Source organism: Talpa europaea (assembly GCF_964194135.1).
Source record: "Talpa europaea genome assembly, chromosome: X".
Classification (NCBI taxonomy): Eukaryota; Metazoa; Chordata; class Mammalia; order Eulipotyphla; family Talpidae; genus Talpa; species Talpa europaea.
In genome coordinates, this window is record NC_140081.1 from 49,771,248 (window position 1) to 49,787,888 (window position 16,641).

General features: G+C 37.0%; 1 pseudogene across 1 annotated transcript in view; it reads left to right on the forward strand.

Annotated features, from left to right (window-relative positions):
* Positions 1 to 16,418, forward strand: part of LOC311187800 (heterogeneous nuclear ribonucleoprotein A1-like 2) — a 585,205-nt pseudogene extending 568,787 nt beyond the window's left edge. The window contains exon 3 of the transcript in view: positions 16,280 to 16,418. The product of the transcript in view is annotated as a heterogeneous nuclear ribonucleoprotein A1-like 2 (transcript). The remainder of the gene's footprint in view (positions 1 to 16,279) is intronic.
* The last annotated feature ends 223 nt before the right edge of the window (positions 16,419 to 16,641 follow it).

A 16,641-nucleotide genomic window follows, 5' to 3' on the forward strand; every position in this document is an offset into this window, starting at 1 on the left:
ACTCATCAATCAGTTCAGTAAAGTGGCAGGATACAAAATCAACATGCAAAAGTCAGTAGCCTTCCTATACACAAACAATAAATCTGATGAAGAAGAAATAAAAAAAAACATCCCTTTTTTTATTGAAACAAAAAAAAATCAAATATTTGGGAATAAATCTAACAAAAGAGGTAAAGGACCTATACAAAGAAAACTATAAAACACTGTTAAAAGAAATAGAAGAAGACACAATGAAATGGAAAGACATCCCCTGCTCATGGATTGGAAGAATAAACATTATTAAAATGGCCATCCTTCCAAAAGCAATATACAGATTCAATGCTATTCTATTAAAAAATTTTAATGTCATTCTTCAAAGAAATAGAACAATTATTGATGAAATTCATATGGAATCACAAAAAACCCCGAATAGCCAAAGCTCTCTGAAAAAAAAAGAAGGGAATGGAGGCATCACACTCCTAGACTTCAAACTATACTACAAAGCCATAATCATCAAAACTGCACGGTATTGGAACAAGAACAGACATACAGACCAATGGAATCGAATAGAAAATCCAGAAATAAACCCACAGATTTATGGTCAACTAATCTTTGACAAAGGAGCAAAGACTATGCATTGGAGCAAAGAAAGTTTGTTCAATAAATGGTGCTGGGAAAACTGGGTCGTTACATGCAAAAGAATGAAGCTTGACCACTACCTCACACCATACACAAAAATCAACTCAAAATGGATTAAAGAACTAGACATAAGACCTGAAACCATAAAATATATAGAAGGAAATATAGGCGAAACACTACGTGATTTGCACATCAAAGACATCTTTACAGACACATCACCCAAAGCAGTGATAGTGAAGGCAAAGATAAACAGCTGGGACTACATCAAATTAAAGAGCTTCTGCACAGCAAAAGAGACAATAACAAAAACAAAGAGAAACCCCACCAACTGGGAGAACATTTTTGCACCCAACACTAATGATAAAGGACTGATCACAAAAATCTGTAAAGAGCTGATGAGACTCAACAACAACAAAGAAAATAATCCGGTCAAAAAATGGGCAGAAGAGCTAAAAAGAAACTTCTCTGAAGAGGAAATGCAAATGGCCAACAGGCATATGAAAAAATGTTCAACATCACTTGTAATCAGGGAAATGCAAATCAAAACTACCATGAGATACCATCTTACACCAGTGAGAATGGCACATATTAAAAAAACTAGCAACAACAAATGTTGGCGAGGGTGTGGAGAAAAAGGAACTCTTCTGGACTGTTGGTGGGAGTGCAAACTGGTCCAACCACTGTGGAGAGCTGTGTGGAGATTTCTGGACCTACTAAACATAGAGCTTCCATATGATCCAGCAATTCTACTCCTAGGTATTTACCCAAAGGACACAGAAACATCCATTCCAAAGAGCACCTGCACCCCTATGTTTATAGCAGCACTGTTTACAATAGCTAAACTTTGGAAACAACCCAAATGCCCAAAAATAGATGACTGGATCAAGAAGATGTGGTACATATATACCATGGAATATTACTCAGCATTCAAAAAAGATAAACACATGTAATTTGCAGCAACATGGATGGCGCTGGAAGGGATCATGCTCAGCGAAATAAGCCAATAAGAAAAAGAAATATACCGGATGGTCTCACTCATAGCAGGAATCTAGAAAACTTAAATAAGGGACCAGGAAAATGAATAAGTATAAGAAAGTGAAAATCAAAATCAACAATAAACTATGAACCAGAGACACTTTTAGGGGGGCGGGGGCGGGAGGGGAGGGATTGTGATCAGAATGGGGGGGCTGCAATTGTATGGGAAATATAAAAATAAAATTTATTATTTAAAAAAAATAAAATAAAGAGAAACTGCAAATAAAAAAAAACCTGCATATAGATCTTTATAGCAATCTTATTTACAATTTCCAAAAGCTATAAACAATCAATATGTCCTTCAACGGGAGATTAGATACACATACTTGTAACAGAATGTTATTCAGTGATAAAAGGGGAACTATTTGAAAGAAGTTACTGATTCACATGACAACTTGGATGAGTCTTAAATGCGCTTTTCTTTCTTTTTTAAAAAAAGATTTATTTATTTATGCATGCAAGAACTGGGGTACAGGCCAGAGGTGGGGGGGTGAGAGGATTTACCAGAGACAGAGTGGGGAACAGAACAGGCAGACTATTGAAACACACTGCTGAGGGGAGCAGCGGGTGAGACAGGAGAGGTCTGCGCCATGTTGGTCAGCTCCTTGGCTGTCTGGGGATCGAACTGGTGCTGAAGTGGCTGCTGATAGCTTCCTTGTGCTGTGACTTAACCCCTTTCCCCACCAGGGAGGCCCCTTAAATGCATTTTTCTAAGAGATAGAAGCCATATGCAAAAGGCTACATAGTCTATGATTCAATTCATATGACACTCTGGAAAAATGTAAAATCATAGGAATAGAATATCCATCAGGATTTTTCAGGTGTTGGGCAAGGGAAAGTGGTTGATAATGAAGGGAATACACAGAGGAATTTTGAAGGTGAGAGAACTCTTCTGTATGGTTCTGTGGTGGTATGTATATAATACTATGCTTCTGTTAAAACCTATAGAACTGTAATTCAAAAAGAACGAGCCTTAAAATATGCAAATTAAAAAATCAATCAGGATGTCAAAGGATCCAGGATGGAATGCAGACTATGACAATGAGCCTAACCATATTACAAATGTGTGACATAACTGCACTGAGAGACAAAGTTGACTTAACTTTGGAGAATTGTATTTTGACTGGAAACTATAAGGATAAAAACAAAAGAACCAGTTGGTAAAGAACCATTTACCAACTGCTCTAGTTGGTAAATATGTTCCTTATGGGGTATGACTGAACAATTCTGAAATAAATAAGCAAATGGACACAGGTCAGTGAAAGACAGGTTGGTTACTTTTATAGGGAGAAATGACAGAAAAATAAAAAAGGAAGGATATAATGAATGCTACAGTACTAGGTTAGAGTTGGAGACATCAATATGAACTCATATTTAGCTTAATAGATACACAAATGAATCTATAGATAAACATATATGCTAATAAATATACAGATAAATAATTATGGATATGCATGTATACATGGTTAGTACAAACATATATCACCCAGCTCTGTTCACTAAGAAAGCACAGAAGCAGTAACAGCCAGTAACAATGACCACTCCTATGTCTTGGTTTCTAAATATTATTCTTAGATAAAAGACTTATAAGTGGGGGCCTCCCTGGTGGTACAAGGGTTTAAGTGTCAGCACCATGAAGCTATCCACAACTACTACAGCATGAGTTTGATCCCCGAGCAGGGAGGTGACCCACATGGCACAGCAGACTTCTCCTGTCTCCCTCGCTGCTCCCCTCAGCAGTGTATTTCAGTCAATCCACCTGTTCTGTTCCCCACTCTGTCTCTGGTGAATCCTCTCAAACCCCCCCCGCCACGCACCTCTGGCCCGTACCCCAGTTCTTGTATGCACAAATAAATCTTAAAAAAAAAACTTATAAGTGGACTTATAATTCCCTGATTATAAGTCTAGGGAAGGGAAAATGCAAGATGAGTCTGGAGTATCTTCTAGTACCAGAAAATAAGGAATTACTAAAAAGACAAAGGTAAGGAGGCATTTCAAAAGGACACGGGAATCAACCTGAAGGAATTATCAGTGATTAAAGCCAGAACAATTTGAACAATAAAATAAATGAGACAGGATGGAATGGAAACTCAAAGTATAAAATAAATATGTGTTGTGTATATAAATAAATGATTGGAGAAATAAATAATGGAGAAGGTGCTGATCTTATTAATAGACAATTCCCAATAATACATGTAAATATTCTTCTTTCCAGGAGAGAAAGTCTGGATGTGGACTGGAATTAGTGACTTATTTCCAGAGACTAGAGATTGGAAAGGTAAAAATAGTAACCTTTCAGTGAACAAACATGGCAAGTACAACATTAATCATGTAATTACAGTTAACGGGTTATAGTTACTAGTGAAAATCTTGTTGATATTATATATCTTTTAATATATGAAATGTTAATATGTTGACATTGATGTGATTAAAAGGGCAATCTAATTCTGGGGTATTCTTCTTTAAAACCAATAACCCCAGTGTAATCATGAGAAAAACATTAGACTAACACAAATTGAGGGACATTATGTAAAACATCTGACCAGTACTATGCTTTTGCATAGATAGGAAGGTTACTTTTGCATAGATAGGAAAAACTGAGACACTGCTACAGATCAGAGAAAACTAAGGACACATGAGGACTAAATGCAATACGGTAGTCTTGACTGGATCTTAACAAAAAAAAATGGACATTAATGGAAAAACTGGTGACATCTAAATGAAGTATGGGGTTTAGCTTCAGCTTAGTTGTAATATACCAATGATTTTTCTTAGTGTTGACAAATAGCAATGTAAGAATTACATTGAAGTGAAGTGAAGAATATATGGGCACTCTCTGTACTACTTTTGTAAACATAAGGTAAATCCAAAATAAAGTTTTTTAAAGTTAAACTATATGGAATAGTTGGAGACTTCCATATCTCACTTTCAATAACAGATAGAAAAGCCGAACAGAAGATCAGCAAGGAAACAGAGTGTTAGTAGTTTAAATAGACTATGTCTACCTGATTCCTCCTTAATACAAGCAGGGAGGAAGAATAGTCTTTTGAAGGCAGGGGTCTACCATCATCTGACTATGTGACCTTGATCAAGTTCTTTTTTTCAACTTTGAATTTCCATCTGTACCATGAGAGGTTGAACCATATGATCTCCAAAGGCTCTTTCAGATCTACCCAGTCTAGGTTACTTTTTAGCTGTGTGGGAGGTAGCAACAAACCCCAAAAGCTTCCCTTGGGTTTGCTTAACAATACCAGCTGCTTTACCAACACAAGCTCAAAGCAGAATGTTCTATGCAAGCTCCAGTCATGAACAATCCCAGAGAAATGAGTTCAGGAAGGATGGAATGATGCATGGTAGAAGCCTCCTTTCTGGGTAGATTTCTTACTTTTGAGGGTAGTGAATGGATGGGATAACTGTATATGTAAATATATTCACATACAGTATACCACCCTCAAAACAAGAGGACTAGATGGCCATCTTATACAACTGCTAAAAGTATTCCTAGCCGTTCTAGCCTGCCTATAGCCTAAGAGGAAATTAAAGTAATGGAGGTGGAAAATAAACCTAAATGCCAATGGAGATTTCCAAATCTTATTAACCTGCAAGAAAATTAAGGAGTGCCACACTCAGAAAGGAACACACACTATTTCTGCTACCATTACCTTTATCTGTTTTTGAATCCAATAGCTGCTTTTAAAAAACATTTTATTTTATTTTATATAATTCTTACATCATTCTTCATTTTTGCACAATGTATGCATTTTCATCTTGGTTATATTCCCCATACAATTCCCACCTCCCTTATTTTGGCCCTAATCCCTCTGCTGCCCCCTACCCAATTAGTGTGTCTCTGGTTTATAGTTGCTTGTTGCTTGTTGATTTTTACTTTATTATAATTAGTCTTTTTCCTGGTCCCTTATTTAGGCTTTCTAAATTCCTGCTATGAGTGAGACCATCTGGTATTTTTCTTTTTCTTTCTGGCTTATTTCGCTGAGCATGATCCCTTCCAGCTCCATCCATGTTGCTGCAAATTGCATGAGTTTATCTTTTTTGATTGCTTAGTAATATTCCATTGTGTATATGTACCACATCTTCTTGATCCAGTCATTTTTTTTTGGGTATTTGGGCTGTTTTCATAGCTTAGCTATTGTAAATAGTGCTGCTATGAACATAGGGGTGCAGGTGCCCTTTTGAATTGATGTTTCTGTGTCCTTTGGGTAAATACCTAGGAGTGGAATTGCTGGATCATATGGAAGCTCCATCTTTAGCAGTTTGAGGGATATCCACACAGCTTTCCTTAGTGGTTTGACCATTTTGCACTCCCACCAGTAGTGCAGAAGAGTTCCTTTTTCTCCGCATCCTCGCCAATATTTGTTGTTGCTAGTTTTTTTATTATGTGCCATTATCACTGCTGTAAGATGGTATCTCATTGTAGTTTTGATTTGCATTTCCCTGATTACAAGTGATGCTGAACATTTTTTCATATGCCTGTTGACCATTCGCATTTCCTTTTTGGAGAAGTTCCTTTTTAGCTCTTCTGCCCATTATTTGACTGGATTATTTACTTTGTTTTTGTTGAGACTCTTCAGCTCTCTGTAGATTTTTATGATCAGTCCTTTATCATTAGTGTTGTGTGCAAAAATGTTCTCCCAGTCGGTGGGGTGTCTGTTTGTTTTGGTTACTGTCTCTTTTGCTGTACGGAAGCTCTTTAATTTGATGTAGTCCCAGCTGTTTATCTTTGCCTTTGCTATCACTGCTTTGACACCCCAGTTCTTCTATGCAATAAATAAATAAAGTAGGAATTTCTTAATTAAAAAAAAAACAAATCCCTATTGATGGTAACTTAAAATATTTAGTCTCATTGCCACTCATAGGGTAAATGGAATACAGAGAAACGAAAAAATCAGAGAGATACTTGTAAGAGAAGGGCAAAGAAAAGTAGAAGTGAAGAAGAAAAAGGAAAAGATGGGAAGAAAAGAGGAAAAATAAAATAGTTGGAGTAAAACAGGGAGAAAAAGAAGAAGTAAAGGGAAAAGATAATTGTGGAATAGGAAAGCAATGAAGAAAAGCCTCAATTTGCCATTGCTTCTTACATTTATTCAGTAATAATACTGTAGAGCTAAGGATATTTGTTGCTGAGTGTGGAATAAATTGGATTCCAATCTCTGTGTAGAGGGAAATTTTCATAAAGGCCTCAATGAAGGTCTGGTTTTCTCTTACAATGAGTCCACCAACTCATTCTCAATCCTGCTGTAGGATCTTGAATAGAGATTGAATAGAGAATTAATAGATTGAATAGAGAATTAATGATGGAAATTTGTGCTTGATTCAGAGTTGCCAAAAATGGTGCTGCTCTCTATGGAGTCAAAGATCAAACAGTCAAGTAGCCCCTTTTGCCCTCGCTAATACACACAGCAGTGAACTTCTCAAACCAAGGGATTTGGCTGGCCCCAAACAATAACAAACTCTCAAAACCCAGTAAAACAACATTATGTATTGATAAAAGAATTAATCCATCAAGCAGATAGGATAATTATAAACACATACATACCTACCATCAGAGCCCCAAAATATGTGAAGCAAAAATTGACATATTTGAAGGAAGAAATGGACAGTTATATAACAGTAGTTGGGGCTCCAATATTTCATTTTCAATAATGGATAGAACAACTAAACAGGATAGAATAACTAAACAGACATTGGGGGTATTTCCACCTTTCACTTGTCATTCAGTGAGGAAACAGAGGACTTGAACATCATAAACCAACAAGATCTAACAGAAGCATAGAGAACACTAGACCTAACAACAGCAGAACACATAATTCTTTTTAAGTGCATATGTAACATTCTCTAGGACATGTTAGGCCACAAAACAAAAGTATCTCAATAAACTTAAAAAGACTGAAATCATGAAGTATCTTTTCTAACCACATTGAAATATTAGCAATCAAAAATAGAAAACTGTTCAATAGAAACTCACAAATATGTGGAAATTAAAAAACATTCAAAGAAGAAATGACAAGGGAAATTAGAAAATACTTGGAGATAAAAACAAAAATACAACAAACAAAAAGTTATGGCATGCAGCAAAAGCAGTACTCAGTTGGAAATTGACAGCTGAACATGGCTATATTTAAAAAGAAGAAAGATTTCAAACCAATTAACAGTAGATTATAACTTAAGGAACTAGAAAATGAAGAGCAACTAAACCTAAAGAGAGTAGAAGGAACGAAATGATAAAGATTAGAGTGCAGATAAATGGATTAGAGAATAGAAAAACAAAGAGAGCGTCAATAAAATAATAAATTAGTACTTCAAAAATATCAATACATTTATAACCATTAGCTAGACTGATTAGGAAAAAAGACAAGACTCAAATTACTAAAATCAGAAATGAAAGTGGAGCCATTAATATTAACCTTATAGAAATGAAAAGGATTAAAAGAATATTATGAACAATTAAGTGCCAATAAAGTAGATAAACAATATAAAGTGGACCAAATTCCTAGGAATACACAAAAGTACCAAAATTGTAGAAATAGAAAATCTGAACAGATCTAAAACAAGTAAAGAGACTGAATCAGTAATCAAAACTCTTCTAACACGGAAAGGTTCAAGACCAGATAGCTTCACTGGTGAATTTTATGAAACATTTTAAGAAGAATTAACACCAATTATCCTCAAACTCTTCCAATTTCAGAACATTATCAAATACATCCTACAAGCCAGCATTTTCCTAACATCCAAGCCAAAGACATCACACAAAAAAGAAAACTACAGACCATTAACTCTTATGAATATGATGTAAAAATATTCACAAAATATTAGAAAGCAGAATCCAGAAGCATATTAAAAGGACTATCCACCATGACTTTTGCATAGTTGTTAACACTGAATGTCAAAAATATTAAGTGAGATAATGCATTTAAAGTTCAGTGCCTGTCACCAGTGCGAATGGCATATATTTACAAAAACTGTCAACAACAAATACTGGTGAGAATGTGGAGAAAAAGGAACTCTCTTAACTGCTGGGGGGAATGCAAACTGGTCCAACCACTATGGAAAGTTGTGTGAATTAATTACTAAAAATGGATCTACCATATGACCCAACAATTCCACTGCTAGGAATCTACCCAAAGCACACAAAAGCATTAATTTGAAAGGAAACCTACACACCTATGTTTATTGCAACACTATTTACAATAGCTAAGATATGGAAACAACCTAAATACCCCAAACAGATGACTGGATCCAGAAGATGTGGTATATATACACAATGGAATATTATTCAGCAATCAAAAAAATAAACTCAAGCCATTTGCAGCAACATGGATGGAGCTGGAGGGGACTATGCCCAGTGAAATAAGTCAGAAGGAATAAGAAAAATATCAGATTGTTTCACTAATAAGAGGAATGCAGGGGAAACAAGTAGTAAGGGATCAGGGGGAAAAAAAAGGCCAAAGTAGCAGGCAACTATTAATTGGTGACATTTAGCAGGGAGGGGCAGGGAGAGGAATTAAAACAGGGGCAGCAAGAGCACAAGAGACTATGGTGATGGTTCATGGGTGACATGGTAGTAGAAGTTTTATGGGGATTACATCTGAGAGGAGAAAGCAAACTGTACAAAAATGAACAATGATGTAAAATATACATATAGAAATAAATAGGAAAAAAAATACAGAGTTCAGTTCCTGGAATGTGTAAGTACAAGGAGTGCTCAAATAACATCATTTCATTCAACATCACTTGTTATGTCGATGAGGAAAAATATTCTGGCTAACACGGAACAAAATGACACCATGAGAGAACCTGCTTTATATTTTTTCCAAGTGAAAATGTCATTTTTCCCTAAATTTATTTATTTTCTTACATCATTGTTTATTTTTGTACAGTAATTGGCTTCTCTCCTCAAGTGTAGTCCCTGCAATTCTCACACCACCGTATCTCTTGTGAACCATCACCACAGTCCCCGTGCTCTTCCCTCCCCTGCTTCAGCCCCTCTCCCAACCCCTCCCCTGCTGTCTGCCCAGATCTATGGTCAGCTTGCTAGTTTTAACTTTTTCTTGACCTTTTGTTTGGTTTCTCTATATTCCACATATAAGTGACACCATCTGATATTTATCTTTTTCCTTCTGACTTATTTTGCTTAGCATAATCCCCTCCAGCTCCATCCATGTTGCCGCAAAGGGCATGAGAATCTGCTTTAGTTACACATCATTTTTGCTTAGTCACTGTTTCCATGAACCTATGAACATCATTAAGTGAGGACTTGCTATACTTCATTTGTTTCTATGGCTGAATAATATTCCATAGCATGTATTCACCACATTTAGTTATACATTCATTACTTGATAGACATTTGGGTTATTTCCACCTTTCACTTGTCATTGAAATTAAAATATGTTAACAATGGTAGAATGCTATTTTATAGTATATAATGGCAGATTAGGAAGTCAGATAAACTCTGCTGTTAAAAACAAGTAAATCCTGTAAAAAATATTGTAAAAATTCCCTTAAATTCATTAATGACTAGCAAAGTATTTAAGTCATAAAAGTAAATTAGAGTCAGAACCCTGAGACATTTCTTCAAAGAAGATATACAAATGGCCAATAAGCACATGAAAATGGTCCTCAATTTCATTAGTCATCAGAGAAACATTAATCAAAACCACAATGATATACTATTTAATACCCACTAGGATGGCAATAATAATAATAATAATAATAGTAATAGTAATAATAGCAAAAACAATAAGAGGAAATAACAAGTGTTTGAAATGGCATGGAGAAACTGGACTACTGATACATCGCTGATGGGAATGAAAAATACCTGGATTCCTGCAGAAAACTAGTTGTTTCTCAAAATGTTAAAAACAGAAATACAATAGAATCCTACAATTTTACCTCTAGGTGTATATCCAAGGAACTGAAAGCCAGTGTTCAAACAAAAACTTGTAAACAAATATGCATAGCAGCACTATTCACAATGGCTCCTTTCCATATAAAATGCGTAAGAAAGCATCTCCTTGCAGTAGAATCTGTCTTCATTTCAGGGTCTTACTGTTATAGCATTCCTTTTTGTTTGGTGTTAAAAAACTTGTTTAGCAAAATCTTATAGACAAATCCAAACCCTCTGCCACCTTCAGCTATTCACTTATAGGTCTATTCCTTAGTAGTAGTTGTCACACAGCCCAGATTGAGGAGACTAGCAATTGGGGTAAGCCTGTGAGTCCACATGTTGTCAGCAAAAATCATCCATTTCGCTAAGCAAGGTGGTGTCCTCCAGCCATCTTTCTGAGCCTATAGGCTAGTTAGATTCTTCCAACACACCCCACAAACTTGGAGAGGTGACTAGCAGCATCATATAGCCAGTGGCCCAGTTTCTTGGCTCTCACAGCACAGTAACAGGATTCCCTTGTTCCTGACTGGATCCCAGGATGCTAAGCTCCTGAGTGACAGGAAAAAAGCTTCTGTGCTCCTTGCCCTTACCTTCCAAGCATAAAGATTAATTTGTTACGGAGTGGGATGGATATAATAAATTCCTATCTGAACATAAGAAAATGAAAAATCTAGCTTCAAAGAGAATGTTTATATATTCAACTAATCCTTCCTCTCCCAACCTGATACCTAAATCATAATTTGCTGAAAAACATGCTGCTATGATTTAGTGATGATTACCTAGAAGTCAGATGGAACTCTGGGAATATATATTAGGAGGTAGTTTCATGCTATCAGTATTTCTAGCATTCAGCCTCAGTAAATAGTAGCTAACACTTCTCAAGCTATTCTATCCACTATTGATCACTGACAATAACTTGTATGGTAATAGAATTTATATATCAGATCCAAACACCAAACTTAACTAAGATTATACAATATACACATACACACGTATTCCCCCACACCAAATTAATATATAGTTTCCCTAGCTTGATAGTCTTTTTAAAAAATGTATCTAAGCTTCTGACCTCGTAAAGTAAAATTGATATTTACCAAATTATTTCGGACCTTTAATCTTCATTGTGTTTAATATTTCATATTTTATAGCAACTAATGAATTAAGATGTTGTACTCTATCCAAATTAGCTCACTTTTCCTTCATTCACAAGACAATACAAGGAGCATACAGGGAAGGCTAAGGAAGATAGGCATCAAGACTACAAGAGCAAATCTCATACGGAAAAGAAATGGGAGAAAGAAAGGCTATGAAAGAAAACCAGAGGAAAGAAGATTATAGAAAGATATCTGAAGAGCAAGCACCAAGAAAAGTGTATCATTTGTCCCATTTTACAGAACCCAAGAGAGATTAACTACTTGTCCAAGGTTAAACAAGGGGCAGAACTAGAAACAGAAGCCAATAGCTTTCTCTCTTGGTGTGAAGGATCAGTGGTTGGTTGAATTAGGAAAATCTGCTATAGTGACAAAGCACAAGTCTAAGAGTAGCACTTATTGATTTTTTTTAAAGATTTATTTATTTATTTATACAGTCAGAAGCACGGGAGGGTGAGAGAATTCACTAGAGCCAGAGTGGGGAACAGAATAGGTAGACTGACGATGTACACTGCTGAGGGGAGCAACGGGCAGCATGAGAGGTCTGCGCGCCATGTGGGACCCTGGCCAGCGGCCGGGGATAGAACCGGCGCTGCAGAGGCTGCGGGCAGCTTTGCAGCCCGGCGCTCAACCGCTGAGCCACCAGGGGAGGCCCAGCACTTATTGATTTTTAATCCCAGAGAATATTGGCCTATTTACTTTCTTTATACCTTAGTTCTTGTGTCAGAGTATCGTAACAGACCCAAAATTCCCACGGAGGATGTGAGTCTAGAGAGGTAAGAGAACACTTAGGAAAGACATATTTCATTCAATTGAGATTCTCTAAAGGAGCTGCATTACATGACACAGCCTTAATTAAACAAAAAGCCAGAAAGCAAAAAATTCAGAGCTTCCACATTATTGTGCATTAAATTTCAAATTTAAACAAAAGACAGATGTAAAAATAACTTAAATTGAAAAGACATCACTCAATAATTATCCCCAGTTCCCCTTGAGTGATTATCCCCAGTCCTAAGGTGCGGTGAAGTGCTGGTTACAGGTGTCACCAAACAGATACTAGAGCAATTCTAAGCATTCTAAAGACAAGTTTTGTAAACTATGAAAATGGGTGTTTATTAAGGACTTAATAAATTAATGCTTTTAGTGCCCTTAATTCAGTTGTGAGGGTCAAATGACACACAGATTGTAAAAACATTTTATTGGCTATGATAATATACACATAAAGGGATCATACAAATTATATGCACAGCTATTTCAGAGTTCCACAGTACTTTAGTATCAGTCATGGATACTGCTACTCAGAAGTAGAAAGAGATTTATTGTAATCCCTGTAGCACTTCCCAACAACATGGACAATGGGCTACCAGTTCTCACTCCAAGGAACTGGAACTGCCAGGGTGTTGACCTGTTATTGTATTTAATAATCACAACCAGTTGCCAATGCAGGAATTGCCCTATTTTGCCTGTAGGGAAATTCTGAGCTCAGCAAGTTTAACTGGCAGGCCTATGTGGAAAACCCAAGAACAGACCATTAATCAGTTGGATCCTCTTAATTTTACAGATAAATATTATTTTTATTTTCTAGTTTATATTCCACATGACTACACATGAACAGCATATCTGGGAACAATTCTAATAATATAAAGTCATCTTGCTGGTGTAAGTCAGCATTCACTATATCATTGTGAAATCCAAAGTGTTATAGAGGTTCATAGTAGTACTATGGAGCCAGTCTCAATATTCTGAAATACCTTATTCTACTTCAATACTTAGCCATGTTATAAATCAATGTTACTTCAATTACATATACACCATGGAATATTACTCAGCATTCAAAAAAGATAAACACATGCAATTTGCAGCAACATGGATGGAGCTGGAAGGGATCATGTTCAGCGAAATAAGCCAGAAAGAAAAAGAAAAATACCGGATGGTCTCACTCATAGCAGGAATCTAGAAAACTTAAATAAGGGACCAGGAAAAAGAATAACTATATGAAAGAAAATATCAAAATCAGCAAACAACTATGAACAAGAGACACTCTATGGGGGTGGAGGTGGGGAAAGGAGGGACTGGGGTAAAAATAAGGGGGTTGTAATTGTATGGGGAATATAAAAAATAAAATTTAAATTAAAAAAAGAGAAAAAAAATAAATCAGTGTTACTTCAATAAAGAAAACATTTTTTAAAAACTGACTGAGCCATGAGCCAGATCTCATGCTATTTACTGGGGGGGTGAGGGGTGGGGGAGAGGGCATCAGAACAAAAGAGAAGCCTAGTCCCTATCCCTGGGGAACTTCTGGCTTACCTAGGAATTCTGTGTCTGATGCATGTGAAACTGGACAATAAGGGAGAACATGTAATTGGCATAAACCAATTAGCCAACAATACAGAACTGAATTAACATGAAATAATTACAGAACAAAATGAGACTAAACATATCATTAACTTCCTGCTTTTTAACTCCATGTTGGTTCCCTATACATTATTGTGTTTCATGGAGTCTCAAAGAACTTTCCATTGATTTTAATTTCTAGATAAAGTAGGATGAGCTCTGGGACTGGCTTGGCAATGTTCTGGTCCTTGCTATCAGTGAACTGCCTTGCCCTTCCAGAGAGACTCCCAGAGGACATAGAATTCTTTGCATTAATGGAATAAATCATGTAACCTTAAATCACTAATTAGGAAGAGTCAATTTAATCAATATCTCCATAAAGAATGCATACATGTTTGATTTAACCTTACAAGTCAGATAGATGTGTGCTTTATTTTTAGAACACATGTAGGTATACAATTAAAGCTGTGATTTATATTTTATATTTTAAGATTAATTTTCAGCTTTATTATGAAATTAAGTGATGAATTTTTTATGTGTCAAAATTAACTGAAACAAACCCTTTCATGATCACTGGGAAATGTCTCGAATTAAGGCTACTATTTTACTTCTGTCAAAGGTACAATCATTTCAGGGCTTCAAATCTGAATGACTGGGAGCCATTCCTGTGCCCTAAATCTACAGGAGTCACCAAATCTATTTTTTTGCAATGTTAATAGTACTCTATGTAAGGTCTTCCTTGTCTCACAATTGGATTAAGGCAAGACCTTTCTAGCTGCTCTCTCTGCCTCCAAAACATTTTCTACACTATAAGCAAAATTATCCTTTTGCACATGTCACTACTCAAAAACCATCAGTGGTTCCCTACTGCTCTCAGGGGCTCCTTAGCCTGGCATTAAGGTGCTTCATGATCTGAATCCACAGCATTTCAACATTATCTACCACTGATCTCTAATATGAATTCTTGCCTTCTAATAGACTATTGCACTTACTGCTCCCCCCATACAAAAGTATTTCTTTGTCTCCTTAACACCACTCATTAACTACCAAGGGAATTCAATTATTTTCCTTAAGTTCTAATTTTCCTTCAAGTCCGACCTGTTTCAGAAGTTTTCTTCCACCATTCTAGCTCACAATGACCTCTTTCTTTTTTTTAAAAAAAAAAGATTTATTTATTTATTATACAAGCACTGGGTACAGTCAGAAGCACGGGAGGGTGAGAGAATTCACCAGAGCCAGAGGGGAGAGCAGAGCAGGCAGACTGACGAAGTACACTGCTGAGGAGAGCAGCGGGCGGCAGGAGAGGTCTACGCGCCATGTGGGATCCTTGCCCAGCAGTCGGGGATCGAACCGGTGCTGCAGAGGCTGCGGGCAGCTTCGCAGTCCAATGCTCAACCGCTGCGCCACCAGGTGAGGCCCGACCTCTTTCTTTCTTAAAAAAATTTCCATCTCATCTTTTCTACCTGTGGACACCACTGAGTAAGCATCATAAAAGTCTTCACTTCCACAGCTATCATATCTAAGTCGGTCTTCCAAGGAGTTGGAACAGCTGCAGAGGCTTTTCATTGGAGGTTTAAGCTTTGAAACAACTGAATGACAATGGCTTCTTAGAACTAATGGGGAATGTTTACAGACTGTGTGGTAATAAGCGATCCAAACACCAAGCGATCCAGAAACTTTGGTCTTGTGCCTTACGCCTCGGTGGAGGAGGTGGATCAAAGAGTTGTGGAACCAGAGGGCTGTGTCAAGACAAGATTCTCAAAGACCCAATGGCCAACTAACTGTGAAAAAGATTTTTGTTGGTGGCATAAAGACACTAAAGAACATCACCGTAGGGATTATTTTGAGCAGTATGGGAAAATTGAAATGATTGAAATCATGACTATTGGGGGCAGTGGCCAAGATGAGAGGCTTTGCTTTGTAACCTTTGATGACCATGATTCTGTAGACAAGATTGTCATTCAGAAATGCCACACTGTGAATGGCCACAACTGTGAAGTAAGGAAAGCCCTAGCAAGAGATGACTTCATCCAGCCGAAAAGGGCAAAGTGGTTCTGGAACCTTTGGTGGTGGTCATGGAGGAAACTTCAGTGGTCAAGGTGGCTTTGGTGGCAACCATGGTGGTGGTAGATATGGAAGCAGTGGGGATGGCTATAATGGATTTGATTTGGTAATGATGGAAGCAATTTTGGAGGTGGTGGAAGCTACAATGATTTTGGCAATTACAACAATCAATTTTCAGATTTTGAACCCATGAAAGGAGGAAACTTTGGAGGCAAAAGATCTGGCCCCTGTGGTGGTGGAGGTCAGTGCTTTGCCAAACCAGGAAAGTAAGGTGGCTATGATGGTTCCCCAGCAGCAGCAGTGGCAGAAGATTTTAATTAACTGTGGGGAAACAAAGCTTAGCAGAAGAGGAGAGCCAGATTAGTGACAGGGAAGCTACAGGTTACAACAGCTTTGTGAACTCAGCCAAGCACAGTTGCTACAAAGAGGACACATTTTAGACAATACTCATGAGTATGGGCAAAAAACTCAAGGACTGTATTTGTGACTAATTGTATAACAGGTTATTTTAGTTTCTGTTCCGTGGAAAGTGTAAAGCTT